At 49.1% G+C, this 12,979-nt stretch overlaps 1 pseudogene; it reads right to left on the reverse strand.

Annotated features, from left to right (window-relative positions):
- Positions 1–9,798, reverse strand: part of LOC108923194 (disks large homolog 4-like) — a 34,089-nt pseudogene extending 24,291 nt beyond the window's left edge.
- Positions 9,799–12,979: the final 3,181 nt, after the last annotated feature.

Below are 12,979 nucleotides of genomic sequence, written 5' to 3' on the forward strand. Positions count from 1 at the left end.
CAGCTGGGTAATTCTACTGGAGTAACCTAGAATACGTTTCTTGCTCAAGGCTACTACAGCTGACGATGCGATTCAAACCTGCAACCCTTGGGTCCAAAGGCAGAAGCGCTAACCACTACCCTACCAGCCATTCCCCAAGTACACTCTACAGTATACAAGTACCGTATATACAATATGTAAGGCAGCAAGTGGCACAGTGCTTAAAGTCATCATCTTACAGTTACAAGGACCTGGGTTCAAATCTCACCTCCTGCTGCAGTCCCCCTGATCTTTCCTTCACCTGTACAAATGGGTAAATCAGTGTAAGTGGCTTGACACTGTTCATCAGTTTGGAGAAAAGCATCAGCTAAATGAATGAATAATAACAATAAAAATACGCCTCTTTGTCTGCAGGGATCTATTCATGGCTAACTTCGAGCTTGAGGTTCTGCAGTCATTTCCAGTTTCAAATATAAGAAGCAGGAGTCAAAAGGAAACAGAGGGACATGGAGCAGGAGGAAAACAGCTGAGCTACGACAAACAGAAGCACAAGTGGTGAGAAGAACAGAAGATGTGTGTCGTGGACATAGACATATCACCAGTACATCTCTGTAAGAATCCTATTGTAACAACCTGCATTACCGTGAGCTTGATAAGAAAAATGTGTTTATTGTAAATAGTGGAATTATGGGTAAAACGTAATTGTTTAACCGTTGTGGGGACTTACAGGGAATATAAGGGGGTGACTGTATTTAGGGAAAAAGGGAGAAAGCCTGAGGGGTGCCGAGCAGGCTGGGAAGTATGGCTTGAGATGTACAGTACTGTACTGTGCAAAAGTCTTAGGTACTTAGATGTTTCACAAAAATATTTGTTTTAGATGGTTATTTAATGCCTTCTCCATTAGTGTCAATGGGAAAGAGCATATTTTACATTTCCAAGCATTCCTTTTGCAAAAAGTTACACTATTACAGGGTTTTGTATGTCATTAAAGAAAGAAAGTACACACACACACACACACACACACACACACACACACACACACACACACACTGTCTGAGACCACTTGTCCCAAACGGGGTCATGGTGAACCGGAGCCTAACCCGGCAACACAGGGAGCAAGGCTGGAAAGGTATGGGACACACCCAGGGCGGGACGTTAGTCCACCGAAAGGCACCCCAAGCAGGACTCGAAGCCCTGACCCACCAGAGAGCGGGACCTGGCCAAACCTGCTGCGACCCCACTCGGGACAAGTGGTTGTTGACAATGGGTGGTTACTAAGCTTTGTTGGAAGTTTATTAATTAAGAGCATTATTGCTGGAAGCATTTTCACTTTTTTCAGCTTTTTTCTCCAACCAAGTGCCTAAAACTTTTGGACAGTATTATGGGTCCTCGAGGAAAAAGGGACCTCAGACCGAGAGCATTATTTCCTTGTGTTCCAAAAAACATTCGTCATGAACACTGTGTGTCCTTCTTCGCCCCATCCGAACCCAGAGTGCAGCGCGCTACAATATTTTGCACAATTTGCTGCATTGAATAAATATGAGAAATAGATTACACCACTGTGCGTGTGTGAGTGTACATGTACACCTCAGGGGAAGCAGTGTGCAGCAAGTTTTCACCCTGTGTGTGGCGCTGTGGGTCAGGCTCTGGGAGAAGCCCAAACCCCAACGTGCCAGCTGACCTCAGCAACACCCCCCCCCCCCCCCCCCCCCCAGGCAGACGGATGGCAGACGGGCAGCAGCCAGCAACAGTGCCACCCCCCTCATAAGTCACTGGTTACGGTCATAGGAGTGGAACGTGCAGCTGCTGTGGGTCCTTCAGCTCAGTTTATCATGCTGCCAGAGGGCCAAGGCAACTGGCTGTTCCACATCAGGCTCACTTGGTACCTGTGGGAAGTGGGAGATGCTGCCCTCCCACACAAACACACTGCAGAGCATCCATGGACACCTAGGCCCACACACCAGCAGCTGCACAGCACACCTGGAGACACACCATGCATCCCACGTGCACTGTGCAGGAGCAATAGACAAAGAGGCATTAGATTGACTCCACCCACCAGGTGATCAGCAGCTTGATGGACAGAAGGGAGCAGGTGCCAAGTTTAAATCTCAGACAGTGGACAATATGTCCAGTGGGTGTTCTGTGGAGCATGGCAATGCTCCCCAGTCCCCTCGTCCCCATGTCCCAGCGTCGTCGGCGTGTCCCGTCACAGTGACCTGCTGAGCAGGATGGGTCACGACTGGAACCCTAGTGCTGGTTTGGGGTTACATTCTGTCACCTTTCACCGACCAGCTGACCGAGCCTAACACGCCTTGACATAAAGCCAGTATTAGGATGTATATTCAGTTTTTACAGAGGGACACGCTGCAACATATGAGGTGTTTGCACATATCCACACTGGGGCCACTGTCATTATCATAATTATTCATGTTTGCTCATCTGCCTACAGCAACCAACGCCATCAGTGTATCTGAGCACCAAGTCGGTGGCTCTCGATCTCAACGGGAGCTTGGAGTGAAATGTAAAACAGGGGAGAGCCTGGGGAAGGAGATCAGGCCCAGGTCTCTGGGGTCTTCCCACCCTTATTAAGTAAAATAAAATAGTCTCTGGAGGAAAGATTTTAATTAGAAGGAGGGGAGAGGGAGGGAGGATCGGCACTTTGGAGAAGCAGAAGTCCAGAGAGGAGCAAAGGAAAGGGGAACATAGGAATCAAAGAGCTGATGAAGAGAAAAGAGGAGCAAGGAGGGAGGCAGAGAGAGACACAATGTAGTCCACAGGTCCATGGCCCTCTGAGGGACATGATGAAAACTCATCACCAGAGAGTCAGTCTTCTGGTTCTGTGTGGAGGCCAAGATCAAGGCTACACAGCAGACACAGAATATCCACCTCTCTGTCGATTCACCCATCCGTCACAAAAGTGTGAGCAGAAGACAGAATAGAGATGGACTCGACGAGTAGGAAGGCAGTAAGAGGGAGGTGTGCAATCCCACACTCCTCAGGTCACACAGAAGTCAACGCTTCTTCAACGAGAACGTCACGATTCATGAGGCGTCTCCCTCCTCCTCGCAGTCCTGCTCCAGAGGGAGGGAGGGAGAGCTTGAAACAGCGGCTCATTCCACATGCGGGGACTGTGAGGCTGTGAGAGCCACACGTCTCCGCTGGACCGTGTGCAAAGGGATGATTGGCAGCACCTCCTTCCTCTGCCCGCGCAGGTGAAGGTGAAGGCGATTCCACCTCGGGAAGTCGAGGTGCTTCTGCTGTCCAGCAAACAGTTATTTGTCAGCCTCTGGATTCAGAGACTTCTGACCATTGTTTAGTTTCCGTGTTGTCGTGCATGGCCATCACACATGTTGACACACGACTGTTCTACTCCAGAATTATAATCATCAGCGCCAAGTACGCAGGTCCAGAATTTATCCTGCTCATGCTTTTCCACCAAAATAACATCCTTCTTGTTGTGATCAGTCTGGTCGTTCAGCCACTTGTCTTTTTATCTTGAAATCTGGACATGGGCTAAAAGAAAAGCCCTTCTTTCGCGCCGCTGACAAACATCATTATGGGATGGAGGAGAGACAGGAGGAGGGCCCTGCTGTTCTTATAACACAGGTCGTAAGAACAAGACTGGAACCCGAATGAACCTCACTTCCTGCCCAGGCTCTGTGGAAGAGGCCGACCACTGCTTGAGCAATGGCTGGAATACAGAATGACACATGAAGACTCAATCGTGGCAGATGATGAATTAATTCATACACTCATGCATAGATATAAAATCCCAGAAATCAGCAGAACAGCCTGATTTGCCAAAATATAGCAGGTCTCTCTCCCTGATGACACATATACAAAGACGATTTTAATTAGTATGTTTGTGCATTCATCCATTCATCCATTGTCAAGAAGCACTTATGAAATGCAGGGTTGCATGGTCTGGAGCCTCTCCCGAAAGTACAGGGCGTAAGGTAGAGCACACCCTGGACAGGTCAAAACACATTCTTGTTCCTCACTGAAGCAAAGGGTGGTAAAGAGTTTCATGCTGTTGTCGAAGGTTGTGTGGAGCAGCTTTGCCGGTGAATCGCATACCTTTAGCTCAACATACTATTTCAAAGGCACTTAGTCAAAACGAGACATCTTCATTGCTCTGAAGAACTGCAAATTTGGAAACTGTTCGTGGAATCTATACAAGGTGCACTTTATGTTTCACCGATTGTTTGCACTGAATCAGTAGGCTAGATGTTTACTAATGTTTGCAAAGGGCACATGACTTTCTTGCTGCTCAACATTGTCACTCAAGCATCTGGAGAAAGAGTCAACAATCAAGAAACTGAGGTGGATAATGGCACCGATTGAAACCCAGTGGAAAGGTGCAGAAATCCAGATTAAGAGTCAAGAACCAACAAGGAACAAAACAGATCACAAAAGGTACTGACAAAGAAGCAACAGGGAGCCATCGAAGAACCAACAAGGATGAAATAAGGATCCAACAGAAATCCGATAAGAAACAACAAAAAATCAACAAGGAACCAATAAAGCACCTAGAAAGAGTGAAGAAGGAGCCAACACAGCGTGGAAGGTAATCACTGTGTTTCAGGGTTTTCCCTCTGAACGCATAACTGTAGCACTTCAGCACAAGTGTAGTTAACATAAGTAGACGAGCAAATGCGAATGGCACTAACTGTTCCACGTCACCGACAGACAGTATAACACACGTCACCGAGAAACTGCAAGAATGACACATCACATCACAGAATTGTTGGATTAAACCTGAGAAGGGCAAGAAAGAGACTGACCTCAGAGATGTCAAAGAACGGGAGCCCAGGCTGAAGGTTTCAGAATGTCGCTGATGGTGCTCTACAACATACCGGGGCGTGTTCATCAGCCACAGCGCAGAATATCGATCGAGCAGCAAAATGTTAAACGGGACAGTTTGAGGTCCCGTCCCCTGAGAAATACCGAGTTTGATAAGAGATTCTAGAAGGTACAACTGAAAAGGCAGGTATACTCGTGTGTGTGTGTGTGTGTGTGTGTGTGTGTGTGTGTGTGTGTGTGTGAGAGAGAGAGAGAGAGAGCGAGAGAGAGACAGTGTGTGAAATGCCTCTTTACAACACACCATCCAGTGAAACAGCACTGAATCCTGAGGGTCTTTCCAGCAGTGCTGCACTCTTACTGATGTTCGGAGGCTTGAAATATATGATGATGGTTGAGAAGCCAAGAAGGAATAAGTGATCCTGGAGAAATCCACTCGTGCCGCTCTGTCACATCACATCGGACTGTGACGCTCGGCCACGTTAACACGCCGCACGATGACCAGGTGTCAGGTGCCTCTCAGTCAAACAGACCTGCAACAGCCAGTAACACGTCTTCACACGGCAACCGCACAGCATCTCTCCCACAGTCTCCTTGTTCCACCCAAAGGTGTGGAAGACGAAGCTCGTTCACCAGCTCCCGCGGTCGGCCCAGCGAGCGGCAACCAGAGCCCAGGAGGTTCTGTGGAAGAGAAACGTGTGTCTGGGCCTCCGACGCCAGTCCTACCATGAGCGTTACATAAACAGGCTCCACCAGCACCGAGAACCCCTTCGTAATGCAACCGTTTTCATGATCATTAGCACATTACTGCATAGTTCCATTGCTATTCATGTGCCGCAGATTAGCAGGCTGAGAGCACCATGGAGATCCTCCTCAGAGCTCTTGGCACAACACGTCTCTTGAGCGCAGCCCGGCGCTCCACTCCCCTTCGCACCTCCCGTCCGAGGCGCAAGGTGCGAGGTGCTCCATCTCAGGCATCCTGTGCCGTCTCCACGGTGCCGGCGAGCGGGCCGGCAGAGGAGAGGCCAGGACCACCCAAGGAGGCGCGCGGCACACATTCGCCACGGACAAAAGCCAGAACACGTTGAGCGCATCGTGAAGACAAAGCAGAGCAAGAGCAGGGCTGAAGCCTGACGGCGGCCGAGACACGGGGAGAGCGAGACGTGGAGAGAGCGAAAGGCCAAAGAGGCGAGCGTTGCCTTTCCCTCTGGATCCCAACACACACGTCTGAACGTCCATCCCAGAGCGGTCGCAGCCCCGCTTACCTTGGTGGTCACAATGCAGAGACAGTCCATGGTACTGAACACGAACAGGTGGAATTCTCTCTCGACCCCCCAGGAAAGAAGGTTAAACCCCAAACCCTCCCCAGCCTTCCCCTCGCTCGCGCCGTCGTCCTGCCAATCCCTTCCCCTCGCTCCTTCCGATTTTCTCTCTTTTCGGACTGACGGAGGCAGGAGCCGAGAGGAAGGAGGAGGGAGACGTGAAGTGAGGGAGAGAGCGAGAGAGAGTGACAAAGGGGTTGGGGGGGGCGGAGAGAGGGAGCAGTATAAAAGAAAGGCTGGCTGCGGAGGGAAGAGCGAGCAGAGGAGAGTGAGCGGCACGCCTGTCTGCAGCAGGTGGAGACGAGAGGGACGCAGACGCACAGCGGCACTGAGGGAACCTCTGGACGAGGGCAGGACAAGGATGACCACAGCGGTGCTGATGACAAGAGGAAGGGACGGAGCAAGGGGATGAGCCTCTCTCCCGAGGCCCTGCAGGACGGGAGAGAGAGAGAGCGGCCAAGGGAGTGTGAGAGCGCGGGGGACCGGCACAGAGCCGATGGGCAAGGGAGAGCGAGGCAGAGCGAGGCAGAGCAAGGGAGAGCGAGGGAGAGCGAGGGAGAGCGAGAGAGGGCGAGGGAGGATGTGCCGGAAAAAGTGGAAATATATCAAAAACACAGCTGTGTGGATGTACGGCGAGGAAGGAGCCGCTAGACAAGATGTTTGTGTGTTTCTGTGTTTCTCATCATGGCACAAAGTGATAGAACACGTTAGAACATGAAAAAAGGATGTGGGGGGTTGTGTGTGTGTGTGTGTGTGTGAAACGAAGGTTCCGCTGCCATGGCATCGTGCAGCTGTTGCCTTAGCAATGGCTGTTGCCGTGGAGATGGAAAGGGCTGTTGCCAAGTGGATTCTGCAGTGCAGGCAAGTCGCTGCAAAGCAGTGTGTGTCTGTGTCTGTGTAACATTCAGCTTGTGTCTCATCGTCTGCATCTGTGTGTTGTCTGTTTGTGTGTGTGTGTGTGTGTGTGTGTGTGTGTGTGTGTCTTGTCAATATCTCTGTAACATCATTGTTCCACACTCAACTGCTGTTTGGCCCTTAATCTTACTGGCAGAGAAGAGCTCAGTGGTCAGTTTATCAGTTGGGGGTGTTGGGGTTGGGGTGGGGGTGCAGGAGGAAGGTTGAACCCTCTCATCTGTTTAAAGATCAGATGTGAGAGAGAAACAGATACAGAGGTGAAAACATCAGACGTGAGAAGGGACAGAAAGACAGAGGGTGAGATACACCCCCACTCCATCCCCCGGCATCCAGGTACTCAGACAGGAGACCGTCGGGGACACGAGTCTCACAGAGGAGGATTCTTCATTTCAACCTCCTCTTAGGAAACTCACATGTGCTCTTGTCATTTGATCTTATTGCTTATTGTCATTTGTTTTCATTCCCAAACCTTTACCTTAGTTTATTCTTTACTACTCACATGTTTACCTGGACATGTGTGAAGGTTTAAGAACCACGCAGTCTCTCTTTAAGACTGTGGCCACACCATCGGGGGGGGGGGGCGTAGTGTGTGAATCTTTATTGCACCATCAGCAGTGTGTGTGTGTGTGTGTGTGTGTGTGTGTGTGTGTGTGTGTGTGTATGTGTGTGTGTGTGTGTGTGCGCGCGTGTGTGCGTGTGTGTGCGTGCGTGCATGCAGTGTGAGCTGACTGCCCCCTCAAGCACCTCACACTGCTCCTGGAAGCTAAGAGCAATGATGCAGCACAAAAGCCTTGTAAATGATAAACACACACCTCTCCCACAGGGAGGGGCAGTGGAGCTGCAGACCCCCCCACAGGCCAACAAAGGCTGCAGGATATGATCATGGAGATAATGAGACTGCATTAGATTTGCATGTATTTATTCAGCTGATTCTTGAAGAGGACTGCTCAGTAGAAATACTGTTGAGCCCTTCCTGATCCCTCTACCATGTTGCCCCTGGCAGGACTTGAGCTGAGAACCTTCTGGTTTAGTCCATGTCCTCAACCACCAGTGTGCCGTGCTGCCTCGCTCACAGAAGTTCATGTTGTTGTTGTTAGGTGCCGTCGACTCAAAGCGACTCTATGGATAGTTGCACCGAAAAGCATTCGGTCTTTCACCAAGCGGCCAAGACGTGAAAGTGAGGCATCCACGGCTGGGGCGATTGTGTCGATCGACCGCGCGGCACAGAAGATCATAACGGTGTGAAATACAGTAGATAAGTGTTTCTACAGAGAAAAGGGAGAGGCGTAAACCCAGGCAGACCTGACCGTTACGGAGTTCTACTGCCCCCTACTGGAAGGCACCTGCTGATCGTGGCATCCTCCAACCACAGCTGAACCAGCTTACATTTACATTTATTTATTTATTTGGCAAACACTTTTCTTCAGAGTGACTTCCAATGAACTCTATGTAGTGTTACTATCAGCCCACACACCTTATTCACCAAGGTGACTTACACTGCTAGATACACTACTTACAATGGGTCACTCATCCATACATCAGTGGAACACACAAACTCCCTGTAACTTACACACTATGGGGAGACCTGGACAGCATGCCTTTGGACTGTGGGTGGAAACCAGAGCACCAAAAGACTTTCACTGCTAGACACACTGCTTGCAATGGGTCACTCACCCATACATTAGTGGAACACACAAACTCCCTGTAACTTACACACTATGGGGAGACCTGGACAGCATGCCTTTGGACTGTGGGTGGAAACCAGAGCACCAAAAGACTTTCACTGCTAGACACACTGCTTGCAATGGGTCACTCACCCATACATTAGTGGAACACACAAACTCCCTGTAACTTACACACTATGGGGAGACCTGGACAGCATGCCTTTGGACTGCGGGAGGACCCACGGCCTCTCGCACCACCGACGCGCTGTCAGACCGCACGCTACTCGCTGTGCCGGCTGGTTCACCGACTGTTTGCGTGATTATTTAGGCAGTAATGCAGTCATTAATGTACACAGAATTAAAGTTCCAGAGTGGAAATTTCTCATTCATTTATAAAAGTCACTCATTTAAAAACCAAAAGAATTAGTTTTCGCTTAGTTATGTGCTCAGTGTTTTGTATGTAACATTGACATGGTAGCTTCACTGGTCAGTATGATTTTAATGTATTTCACTCTTACTTTTTACAAGGAAAACTGGCTTTTTACCTGATTGACCAACCGAGAGCCGCAGGTGAGACTGTTCGGGTGCATCAACCGGAGGGTTTGCATCGAGAGCAGGGCAAACACACTGTATAAGCAGTCGGCAGCTGGGCTCATGGCTGGACGTCCAGCACGCACATTAGCCACTGATCACAGCCAAAGTGCTCAGCTTTCACAGCACACGTGAGCACACGCAATGCCGTGCCGCACCTCGGCGGCCGAGAACACGGCAGAGGCTCTTTGTAGCACCACCTCAAGCTCTGTGCTCTGGACCCTTCCAAAGAGAGAGGCCTTCGTGTCAAAGGTCACCAAAGACACCGCTGATAGATAACACAGATACATTAACTGACATGTACTGACTGATTTATAACACTGATACGTTAACTGTTAGATATTAACAAATAGACAATATTGACACATAAACTGACATATACTAATTGATGGATAACACTGATACATTTACTGAAAGATATGAAGCGATAGAAAACAGTGAAGCACTGGACCTCAGCAGGACGAGTAGGAGTGTCACCACTGAGACCTACCAGCAGCGATGTATGTGTCCTTCCCTCACCCTGGGTATCCAGCACAGTCAGCTCATAGTACTCCTGGATGTCTGTGGATAGAGAGTATTGGTCTGGTCACTTCTGCTCACAATCATATAGTAACATGCACACTCTTCATGAACTCTGCTTGACCCCTCTGCATTCATAGGCTCACAGTGCACTGAGGTTTGTTCTCCTTATTTCCAGCAGTCTCCAAATTTACACTAATTCATTTCATTTTTCTCCAAAGTGACTTACAATGTTAAACTACCTACAGTTATTTACTCATTTATACAGCTGAGTAACTTTACACACACACACACACACTGTCTGAATCACTTGTCCCATACGGGGTCTCAGGGAGCCGGAGCCTAACCTGGCAACACAGGGCATAAGGCTGGAGGGGGAGGGGACACACCCAGGAAGGGACGCCAGTCCGTCACAAGGCACCCCAAGCGGGACTCGAACCCCAGACCCACCGGAGAGCAGGACCCGGTCCAAGCCACCGCGCCACCGCGCCACCGCACCCCCCCCCTTTACACAACCAATTTAGGGTAAATACCTTACTCAAGGGTACTACACCTGGAGGTGTAATTCAAACTTGTGATCTTTGGGTGCACAAGCAGCAGCCCTGACCACTACGCTACCAGCTGCCCCCGTTGTGTATTTAAGAAATGACGGTCACAGACCATCCAGACCAGTGGTCAGTGCTCATGTAAGATATGGCTCAGCTTGCAGCACTTCTGTGGTTTTAAGTCCAGGGACTCAGGGGATGTTGATGGTGTCTCCCCCCGTCCTCAGGCCCACCTCACACAAGGGTAAATGTCAGTTCCCTGGGGGCTGCTGGGGACCACATCTGCTCCTAAGAACCCGTCCACTGCGTGCACAGTGCAGGACCACATTAATCCCATGTGATGTCAGTAATGCGTGGAGTGTGGAGACAATCCGGATCCCAGCACAGATTACTGTGGCCCATAAACATAGGGGGGGAAAGAGTCACCATATGGGCCTGGGGATGAGGGACGAGGGAGGAGTGTGACCCGCTGTGTAACAAGCAATAGGAAATATACACCATCCTCGTTGAAAGATATGAAAGGTACATCATCCTCAATGTGAAATGTATATCATCCCCAGCGTAAAATATGAAATGTACACCAAAAAGTGAAACAACAACTTTGTAACAACAATAAGCCCCCAAATGTTGTATTGAAGCTGCTTTCCAAGGTGTTATCGGTTCACGAGGGTGGAGAGTCGTCCTCAGGCCCCTCAGCTGCCTTGTCACTGCGTGGTCACTGCGGTCAATGTGTGGTCACTCATTCGGAAATGTGTGGCACCTAAATAATAACACTGATATAACATGAAAGCCTTCTATGAGTTAAGAAAACAGTAACTGAAAAGCCTGAAAAAAGATAAAGAACATAATTTTATTGAATAAAACCTTTAGTGGTGCCAGGTCACTACACTCATGCACACACACAAAACAGAAACACACATATTTTGCTGTATCTAATGCCCTCTATGTGTCTAATCTGAGATATGTCATTTCTTAGAGAGGCCCAGGTGTCCCCACAGCTGTCTGCCACAGACTGAATCGCAAACAACCTGATAAGAACCCAAGTCGTCACTTTTTTAAGCGTTTCAGCCCAAATATATGAGCTCTGTGTGGACACCAAATGCACACACACAATGTGCATTACACACACAAGCGGTATATCTGCACTGGCGGTGAGCTGTACTCTCACCCAGGAGCGCCTGGAAAAGGTCACTCCGGAAGATATGCAGCAATTTGTCGGCTTGAAACTTGAACCCCTCGTCCCCGGCGGCGCAGCATGCGTCCAGGGCCTGCAGGGCTCTTTCTGTGTCTGTGAGGTGAACAGAGAGAGAGATAGCAGTCAAAACAGTTGCCATGCAAAGAGAGAGAGACCTGAAGGATGGAGACAGTGAGACCAACCTAGAGAAAGACAAGGGCAAGAGAGAGCGACAGAGTGGGAGAGAAAGAAAGAGAACAACAACAGCAGACAGAAGAGGCAGGTTCAAGACAGACAGACTAACACAACAAACACATAGACAGAATGTGAGATGACAGAAAGACAGGAGAAGACAGGTAGAGAAACAGAGGTATGAGACACAGAACAGACAGACATTAAATACACACTAAAAACCAGAAGGAAATTAAACATCACTCGAGCACACCCTTAATGTGCACATAGTGTAAATGCTCATATCTAACAAGCTGGTGCAGGAGTGCCCTGTCTGTCTCAGCCTTTAAATCCAGACTTAAGACTGATCTGTTCCCTCTCACATATCCATGATTGATGTGTTTCCCGTTTGCTGTTTTGTTTTTTGCTTAAAACTGTCTGGTCTCATTATGTCATCAGTTACTAAGCCTTTCTTTTTTGTCAAACATTCTTTCCCCATGACAAGACCTGAGAGGTTTGGCTGCGACACTAACATTCTGCCACGCCCACACCTCTGAGCCGACACGGAACACCTGGGACGCAGAGCAGACTGGGGCATAAAAGGCTGCGTCAGACCAGCAGCTGATGCGGAACCTTGCTCAGCCTTCTCGTTTGCGACCTCCTAGCTAATTCCTGTTCCCGAACCCCTTCCCCGATCCCGTCCCTTGTTCCCGCAATCCAGTACCTCTTTATGATCATCGACCTCTTGCCTGTGTACCGACCTCGCCTTTCGGATTCTCCCTGTAACTGTGTTCGCACCTCGAAGACCAATTGCCTGTTCTCTGATCTCCTCTCTTGGATTTCCCCGAATACACCACGTATACCGCTCTGCACTTGAGTTCGCCGCTTCCTTCCGGAACCGGACATGACACATTCCATGGTAACAAAAGCTGATCACTGCATGCCATGGTGGACAAGATCAGTATATCTGAGTCTGGACATTAGATTATCACTGTATTAGCTTCTACCAATTGTAGTAATGATATAAATAACTTTGTAAGTTTGCTTCAAAGTCCTTTCCTACCTAGAATGCCCAGGAGGGGTGGGCAGTCACTGGCACTTGGACACCCGCAAGTTTTTTTTCTCTCTCGCCTTGCAGATGGCAGTTTTTTCTTTTCCTTTTCTCCATGGCCGCTTGGCTTACTTATGGTTTTAATACCTAATATAATTTTTAACACATAGCCAAGCCTTTAGTTGTATTGCATCACTGTGTGAGAAGAGCGCTCTGTAAAAATAATCTCAGTTGAATTGAATAATATG

This window comes from Scleropages formosus, chromosome 13, assembly GCF_900964775.1.
Source record: "Scleropages formosus chromosome 13, fSclFor1.1, whole genome shotgun sequence".
Classification (NCBI taxonomy): Eukaryota; Metazoa; Chordata; class Actinopteri; order Osteoglossiformes; family Osteoglossidae; genus Scleropages; species Scleropages formosus.